Source organism: Malania oleifera, chromosome 11, assembly GCF_029873635.1.
Source record: "Malania oleifera isolate guangnan ecotype guangnan chromosome 11, ASM2987363v1, whole genome shotgun sequence".
Classification (NCBI taxonomy): Eukaryota; Viridiplantae; Streptophyta; class Magnoliopsida; order Santalales; family Ximeniaceae; genus Malania; species Malania oleifera.
The window spans coordinates 65790709-65800779 of NC_080427.1; the positions used below are offsets into that span (position 1 = coordinate 65790709).

Below are 10071 nucleotides of genomic sequence, written 5' to 3' on the forward strand. Positions count from 1 at the left end.
CCAGATCTTCAAGGCATAAACAACAGCAACTAACTCTAAATCATTCATAGGGTAATTCTTCTCATACTCCTTAAGTTGTCGAGAAGCATAAGCTACCACCCTACCCTATTGCATAAGCACACATCCCAAACCCTTTAGGGACGCGTCGCTATCAAAAAACCCTCATTCCCCGAAGGAATGGTCAATACTGGAGCAGTAACTAACCAGTGCTTCAACTCAAGAAAGCACTGCTTGCAATCACTAGTCTAGTCAAATTTCACCCCCTTCTTAGTCGATCGTGTCAAAGGTCTAGACAACTTAGAGAAACCTTCCACGAACCGACGATAGTAACCTGCCAGTCCCTGACAACTCCGAACCTCCTGCACACTCTTCGGTCTCGCCCAGTCGACCACAACTTCAATCTTGCTAGGATCAATGGAGATACCGCCCTTAGACACCACATGGCCTAAGAACGCGACCTGATTCAACCAGAACTCACACTTCTTCAGCTTAGCATACAACTTCTTCTCTCGCAATCTCTATAGCACCAACCTTAGATGATTCTTATGCTCTTCTGAATTCCTCGAGTATACTAGAATGTCATCGATGAAAACCACTACAAATCGATCCAGGTACTCATGAAACACCCTGTTCATCAAATCCATAAATACTGCCGGCGCATTGGTCAACCTAAATGGCATAATTAAGAACTCTTAGTGGCTGTGTCTGGTTCGGAAAGCGGTCTTTTCTACATCCTCAGACCTAACCTTCACCTAATGATACCCTGACCGTAGGTTAATCTTCGAAAAGACATGTGTTCCCTCCAACTGGTCAAAGAGATCATCTATACGAGGCAAAGGATAAAGGTTCTTCACCGTCACTTTGTTGATCTCATGGTAGTCAATGCACATACACATCGATCCGTCCTTCTTCTTCTTCATAAACAATACTAGAGCTCCCCAGGGTGAAACACTAGGTCGAATAAAACCCTGGTCCAGTAGTTCTTGCAACTGCTCCTTTAACTCTCGAAGTTCTGCAGGAGCCATCCGGTACGGAGCTTTAGAGATCGGTGTCTTACTAGGATACAACTCTATTGCAAACTCCACCTCTTGATCCGGAGGTAAACCGGGTAACTCTTTAGGAAACACATGCAGAAACTTGTTGACCGCCTGAATATCCTCAAGTCTCAATTCATCCCACGGCGGTTCCTTCACACAAGCTAGTAACCCTGACAACCATCCAAGAGTAACCTCCTCACCTGTTGACCGGTGCAAACTGCAAGTGCGCAGTATCGTAGTTTTATAATATAATGATGTGTAGAGTATCGTCCTCAGGGATTGATGTCTTAATTTTACCAAGTACCAAAATTTTACTAACCTTGATTTTATTTAGAAAAATTAACAATTTTCGACTACAAAATTTAAACAAAGCTACTTTAAATAAACTATTTAGGAGAATTTAAAACTGGATACCGCGTGTCAAATTGATGATGGTGAAAACTTCTAGGAAACTGATTTCACCTAGTTTCTCACTATGCTTTACTCATTTAGCTAATTAAACTTCATTTTCTCTGTTTGTTAGCAAATCGTCAATTTTTCCAAAAGCCTCTTTCGATAGTCAATCGGAACCTATTCTTGTTTATTATTTAACATAAGAGTATGCAAATTAATAATGCAAGAACGCAGTAAGACCCTCGATTTTTAATGCTACGTAGGTTCATACAAGTCTTTCGATCTCTTTATTTACCTACGCTGAATTATCCAAAATCTATCCTATAATCCCCCCTTTCGGTAGCAAATCACAAGACTAAAATCATTTAATTAATGGCCAGTTAATTAAAAGCATTAGGCACAGAATAACTCAAACAAACATTAATGAAAACTATTTCAGATTAGCATCAAAGAGCAAGCATAGTTCGAAACTGGCTACATCGTTTTCCTAGAATTCAAAACTTTAGTTCATTCCGAAAATTAAATCCAACATAACAGATTTGACCATATTTTCTTCAATTTGGAGCATACGGGAAAGATCAACACTCGCCGCACCACCGTCGCGCGTCACGAACACCGCCGTTGTTCGTCGCCTTCTGATTCTAAAAAGATATTATTTTTACGTGCTTCCAACTCTCCTTTGCTGGCTGTATGTGTATCTTCGCAGCACCCCCAAAAGAACATCTGAATTTGCAACCAATCCGGCAATCCATGTTGTGGGCAGCGTCGAATCAAATCTTTATACCTTTCCCATGCTTCATAGAGTGATTCAAAATCATGCTGCTTGAATTGACCAATCTCACTCCTGAGTTGAGCTGTTTTTGCAGGTGGAAAGAATTTAGCTAGAAATTTTTCTGCCATGTCTTGCCAACTAGTAATACTCCCAGGTTGTAGCGACTGTAGCCAACCTCTTGCTTTGTCCCTCAAAGAGAAAGGGAATAATCTTAGTCTAATGGTGTCTTCAGTAACACCATTGATCTTCACAGTATCACAAATCTCCAAAAACATCGCCAGATGGATATTGGGATCATCAAGTGGTGATCCACTGAATTGGGCCTGCTGCACCATGCTGATTAATGCGGGTTTGAGCTCAAAATTGTTGGCATTAATGGGATGGCGTCTGATACCCGAATAATTGTCATTTACAACTGGTCACACATAATCCTTCAAGGCGCGTGGCTGCGCATTATCTTGTCCGTTTTCCATGGCTAATACCCTCTTTTTCCTTAGTGCTCTGAGCGTTCTTTCAATCTGTAGATCAAAAGGAATAATGGCACGTGTTCTAGCACTGCGCATCCAACATAAAAAACACACCAGAAATACAAAAAAATAATAATAAAATAAAATAAAGAAAAGAAATAAATAAAAATATAAAAATAAAATTCTAAATTAAAACCAAGATTACTTTGTATCGATATTGGCAAAAATAAGATAAACTCAATTCCCGGCAACGGCGCCAAAAACTTGACCGGTGCAAACTGCAAGTGCACAGTATCGTAATTTTATAATATAATGATGTGTAGAGTATCGTCCTCAGGGATTGATGTCTTAATTTTACCAAGTACCGAAATTTTACTAACCTTGATTTTATTTAGAAAAATTAACAATTTTAGACTGCAAAATTTAAACAAAGCTACTTTAAATAAACTATTCAGGAGAATTTAAAACTGGATACCGCGTGTCAAATTGATGATGGTGAAAACTTCTAGGACACCGATTTCACCTAGTTTCTCACTATGCTTTACTCATTTAGCTAATTAAACTTCGTTTTCTCTGTTTGTTAGCAAATCGTCAATTTTTCCAAAAGCCTCTTTCGATAGTCAATCGGAACCTATTCTTGTTTATTATTTAACATAAGAGTATGCAAATTAATAACGCAAGAACGCAGTAAGACTCTCGATTTTTAATGCTATGTAGGTTCATACAAGTCTTTCGATCTCTATATTTACCTACGCTAAATTATCCAAGATCTATCCTATAATCCCCCCTTTCGGTAGCAAATCACAAGACTAAAATCATTTAATTAATGGCCAGTTAATTAAAAGCATTAGGCACAGAATAACTCAAACAAACACTAATGAAAACTACTTCAGATTAGCATCAAAGAGCAAGCATAGTTCGAAACTAGCTACATCGTTTTCCTAGAATTCAAAAATTTAGTTCATTCCGAAAATTAAATCCAACATAACAGATTTGACCATATTTTCTTCAATTTGGAGCGTACGGGAAAGATCAACACTCGCCGCACCACCGTTGTGCGTCACGAACACCCCGAACACCGCCGTTGTTCGCCACCTTCCGATTCTGAAAAGATATTATTTTTACGTGCTTCCAACTCTCCTTTGCTAGCTGTGTGTGTATCTTCGCAGTACCCCCAAAAGAAAACCACAAGAAAGCTCCCAAAAAATAATTTTTCCAAGAAACTTTATGTGGTTTGGCCTCCCTTGTGTTTCTCCCCAAGAAAAATCTTTTCTTTTTTTCCTCCGATGGTGCGGCCTCTCTCCCTCCAGCCCAGCGCACGCTGCCCCCCTTCCTCTCTTCTTGCACACGGCTCCCTCCACAAGGAAACCCTCCTTTGACTTTTCCATTCCTTTCCTTTTGTCCTTTCTTTCTTTGCTTTTCTTTCCTTTCTTTTTTTTCTTTCCATTCTTTTGTCTTTCCTTTTTATGTACCCAGCGCCTCACCTTCTGAGATGACCCGGCTGCATGGCCGGGTCACATCTCATTTTTTGATTTTTTTTTTCTTTTTTTTTTTCAAAGGTACATGAACTGCCCTCCTCTTTCAAGCTCACTTTTGACCCTCTTATAGCTCGTAACTCTCAAATCTTAAAACATAAAAGATGTAGAACTCTTTTTCATATTTTCCCAGAATTTTGAATCAGTTTGATCGGAGCTCAGATGAGAAGGTTACGCTAAGATTACGAAGAATTGTTGAAATAATCCATAAAACGGCGTATGCTAACTTCACGTCTGATTTAGGCCTTGATGCTGCCAATATTTTGAAAAACACAAAACACGAAAATTGTAGATTGTTTTCTTATATTTCTACGGCATCTTGAATCATCTGAATCAGAGATTGGATGAGAGAGTTACGCACAGATTGCAAAGTACCGTCGGTTTTTTTAGCTTCCAACAGTTGCTCTGCAATAAAATAAAATAAAAACCAAAATTTCATACATTACTCAATAAAACCCAAATTTTATAAATAGAACACAATGTTAGAATATTGAGAGTAATTAGGCATTTAAATAAAAAATATCATTCGCAATGCATGAATTAAAGCACCTAATTACGCAATTTAAGCGCGTAATCACCTGTAATGCCGATAAAATTTATGGCGTCAAATGCACACACGATCCTACGAACTCATACTCCTGCTTCCCAAGAGGTCTGAACACTACTACCTTCTTACGACAATAGATCACTGCATAACTGGAGAACAACCAATCCATCCCCAGTATGACGTTGAAACCCGATATGTCATATACTACAAGATTCGCCGATAACAATCTCTCCTAAATCACAACTGGGCAATTCCCTAACATCTTACTACACATCGTTACACTCCCATTCGGCGTAGCCAGAGCCAAACATTCACCCAAAAGTTGGGTTTCAATCCCACACAATTTTGCAAATCTAGTAGATATGAATGAATGGGTTGCCCCAAATCAAATAAAACAACAGCTCTATTCGAAAGCAATAACATGGTACTTGTCACCACATTCCCAGCGTGTTCCGCATCTGCTGGAGTAAGTGAATATACTCTCGCCGGAGTCGTGGTTGCCTGGTAGTTCACCCGAGGCACATGATTACTCCCACGGTTCTAGCTCTGTGTAAGCATAACCCTCCTCTGTTCCTGAAAGCTCTTTGCCATGTGGCCCAACTTACCACAATTGTAGCAAACACCCCAGAATGGCTGACATTCGCCATCATGCCATTTACAGCATTTGGCGCACGGTGCGGAGGATGGATCCTCCTGAGCATTCGACCGCTCGGTGTTCCGCCGATAACCCGAGTTGTGGCTCTTCTTCTTCTTCTTCCGCTGACCCTGTCGAGGACTACTCTAAGGACCAGAAGATACTGGCCTCTTCCCCTGATCTTGTACTACTTCATCTCCCTAAAGGTCGGTCTCAACTATGGTGGCTTTATCCACCAGGACAGAGAACTCACAGAACTGCAGCATCCCCACAAGATGGTGGATGTCTTTCGTTAGACCCCTCTCGAACCTCCGAGCCTTCTTGTGCTCATTTGGAACCAAGTACGATGCAAAGCGAGATAACTCAATAAATCCGGAAGCATACTTCTATACCGTCAAAGTTCCCTATATCAGGCCCAAAAACTCATCGACCTGCACATCCCGAGTGGAGACCGAAAAGTATCTCTCGAAAAATACCTCCTTGAAATGGCCTCACGTCATACCAGATGGACCAGCTCTCTGCCTCTCAAGCAGACTCACCGCCGTCCACCATTGACCTGCTTCCCCAGTCAGCTGGAAGGTAGCGTACAAGACCTTCTGCTTCTTAGTGCAGTGGAGGACTTCCAAAATCCTCTCTGTCTTCTCGACCTAGTCCTCCGCCACTATCAGATCAGGTCCTCCCGTAAATGTCAGAGGGTGCATGCATGTGAACCTCTCAATGGTACACCCCACATCAGTAGGAGAGCTCTTGCGTCTCCTAACACTCCCCCCAATCTCTCGGATCACATGTCTCGCTAAACCACGAGACACAGAAGGAGTCTCATCGCTTGCTGTCTCCTTGGAGCCACTTTCCAAGTTATTATCATTGGGCTCCATTCTGAAAATAGAATAGGAATCGGTTAGAATTCCTACATCGTACACAGTTAAAACAATCTTATACCTAATCATGTCAACTATTACTCTCACAGGTCTAAGTCTGTCCCGTCACATCGACACGAAAGTTATCAATGATCTGCCCTGTTTTTACTGGAATCATCATCTCAGGAAAAACACGAAATACCGCCGACAATTCCTAGTCTAGAAATAGAACAACCCTCAACCAAAACTATCCATTTTCTACATCCTATAATCTAGTATGTACGCATAAAAACTCCTAACCAAGTCTACAAGACCGAACAACCTGGTTAGCTCTGATACCAAGCTGTCATGCCCCGAACCCGCAAGTGGGTCCCAAGTGTGAATTTGAGTAATCTAACCTGTCTCTGTATCAATTTAAACGTACATGATACAATACAAATAGAGGGTCCGACCCCGTGGGGTGAACAGCCCATATGCATACACACAAACATCCATACTCATCCAAAATACGCAGTGGAATACGGTCTTTTATACAAAACAGTATCATACTAGAGTCTAAACAAGCTACTATATACATTCCCATAATACAGAACATACCCCAAGTGTCTACAAAAACCATCCTGATAGCCTGGATACCAAAACTCGTACCTAAATAGGTACTAGCAGTAGCTACGACACCCCTTACTTCCAGACGCAAGGATGCTACTTACGGCTACCTAAAGGACCTGAAAACATTGTACGTACATTCGGGGTGAGACACCTCTCAGTAAGGAAGAAAACAGGTTATATCAGTGTGTGGCATATCGGTGTTATTTTACATACTTCATAACACTATAAATAAGATACAGTTCGAAACATTTCCATACAATTCCATACATATACATACAGTTCCAGTATTTTCACAAAAATCATTCCAGTACATACGATACACAAAACATACGGTCGGTGTCGTCACACTAGTTCGCAACTACACAAGGTCACATCGTCTCACAGCGATTACATTGCTACACACGCAACTACACTGCGACGTCCGAGGCCCAATAGTGATTACATTGCTCCATACGCAACTACACAAGGTCACCTCATCTCATAGCGATTACATTGCTACACATGCAACTACACTGCGACGACCGAGGCCCACAGTGATTACATTGCTACATACGCAACTACATAAGGTCACTTGGTCTCACAACGATTACATTGCTACGTACGCAACTACGATGCGACGACTCAGGCCCATAGTGATTACATTGCTACATATGGTGTAGAACACACCCTTCGGTGACCAGACAAAACATACTGGTGATATTTCACACCCCGGATATAGAGTCGGCCACTCTCGCCCATGGTAGTTAACCGATACATGGTTGTTTTACAAATCCCTGGATTCATTTTGGAACTCACTTTCCTATACATTTCAACGTACGGTAATTAGCCGCTACATAACTGTTTTAATAATACCTAGAACAAATACATACAACCATACATACCACACTTATTTGGTTTACGGCAATCATATAGTTTACAAATTCAAGTATACAGTTTATGCAAATATGGATTACGGCCACCTCAATAATACAATTTTAGCATAACCAACAGTTTTCCCAAACAAAGTAAAGATGATACCCGAAATCTCCAATTTTCCCAAAAACTGTAACCCGAAAATCCCACATTTTTACCTGATAGATTTCCCTAAATAAGTTACCAAAACATAGATACAATCGTAGCCTACAAGCTTACCGATTCTGATTTTGAAAATAAACTAATATAAACAGAATCCCCATACCTTAACCCGAATTCCAACTACGAACTCTACGGTCCCCAAAACTACGAACCAAGACTCCAAAACCTACAATCCACAATACAATACAGGCTTACAATCCGTACTACTACACATATACTGAATCAGAAATGAAAATCGAGCCTTACCTCGATTTTAGTCCAAAACCCGAAATCGCTCAAAACGAGATTTCGATCTGCTGGAAACGTAGAGAATCTTTCACTGATTGTCGCAGTAACTTTGGATTTACGAATCAAGCGACAAACGACGAAGAAATCGAAAAGAGAGAGAGAGAGCTTCGAGTTTTAGAGGGAGAGAGAGAGAGAGGATTTCCAAAACTTAGCATTCCCTTATTGACGAGCTTCTGAATTTTGTCGACGAGAAGCCTTCAACCTTCGTCAACGAATGATGGCCTCGTCAACGAAATTTGTACAATTACCTTTTTACCCTTCTTTTACACAATTAACCCATATATCACGGTTCGGGTTCTTACACATTCATAATCTTCTGTATACATAATAAAAATTGCTAGCAAAGCATATTTCCCTTGCCTTAATTCTGAAAAACCCCTATTAAATTCTGACCCTATTGACTCACTCGAAAAATGAGCAGTTCGGAAGCTATCCCAAGTATAGGAGTTCTGTCGTGTAATATTAAGCCCAAGGGCTAGATCGTCTCCTCAGGGAATGCGTTTTAATTTCATATTTTACGTCTTTCCAATCGAAATTAAAAAGGTACTGAACTCAGTTCAGATTTGGAATCTCAAGATTGTTCAATTTCACCTTTGACAAATTAAATAACACGCAATTTAAACCCTAAAACTAACATTCACTAATTTAAAAAGCAAGAATGGAAACCCTAACCTACTTAAGGAAACACTGAAACATGCATTAATTAAAAATGGCAACTTCAAACAAGGAAATAGAGTATGCAATGGAAATTCAATCAAATATGCACACACGCGTAATAAAAATTGGACCTTTAACACGAACACCGAACTCGAATTAAAATTAGACCATCAATCAACCTAAACAATAACATGACACAAGAAATAAAAAAAACACGAACTTTGTATTTTATTTTAGTTTTCTATATTTTTTTATTTTATTTTTATCTTAGACTTCATTAATTGAACACATAAATTCAATAAACTTAAATACTAAAAAGAACTATAATTAAAAGAGCATCTAAATAAATGATAAAGAAAGAAGAATATAGAATAATAAAAAAAAAACAAAGCCTTTAATAAAATCCAATGAGTAAAGACAAAATAACAATTAACATAAAATAAATAAATAAATAAAAACAAGAAGAAGAAGGAGATGAGAGAGAGAGTAAGAGAAAACAGAGGGAGCCTCGGGTTGGTAGTGATGAAAACTGGTGCAAGGGGTTGCTATATTCGGGCTGCTAGATGGTGTGGTTGCTGTGTGGTGTTGCTGTCTGAGGCTGCTATGGCTGGAGAGTTCGGATACTGCTGCTGCTGGTAGCTGAGGTGGCCTGCTATGGTGGAGAAACAGCAGGCGATGGAGCTCCTGGAATGCTGTTGGAGGTGCTGGCCTCGGGAGTTCTCGGGTGCTGTGGCAGGGATGAAGCTAGTGTGTGGTGTTTTTGCAGCTGCAGAGACACACGGCTGGTCGGGACTGCTGTGTTGCTGGCTGGCCGAGAGGAGGAACAGGGGGATACAGGGGAAGAGACTGTAAGAGATTAAAGAAAATAAGGGAGGAAAGAAAGGGAAACAGAGAAGGGCAAAGCAGCAATTGAAAGAGAAAAAAAAAACAAAACCAAAGAAGAAGAAGAGAAGAGGAGAAGAAGAAGAGAGAAGAGGAGAGGAGAGGAGAGCCCTCCGGGCTGCCTCCCAAAGAAGAAGGAGGAAGAGAAGATTTAAAGGGGATGGGGAAAAGCCCTATGACCCGGATTACCCAACCCAACCCGGCCATGCATGGCCGGGTCACATCAAATACCCACTCATATATATATTTTTTCTCATTTTATTTATTTTCTGTTCGTTGCAAATTATGCTCTTCTGGAGCCCGTATCTCACAAAACTCA

General features: G+C 40.4%; 1 non-coding gene across 1 annotated transcript; it reads left to right on the forward strand.

The window, feature by feature from the left end:
• The first annotated feature begins 2175 nt into the window (after positions 1-2175).
• On the forward strand, positions 2176-2282 carry LOC131143641 (small nucleolar RNA R71). Its single transcript, XR_009133625.1, has one exon. It is a non-coding gene; the product is annotated as a small nucleolar RNA R71 (small nucleolar RNA).
• Positions 2283-10071: the final 7789 nt, after the last annotated feature.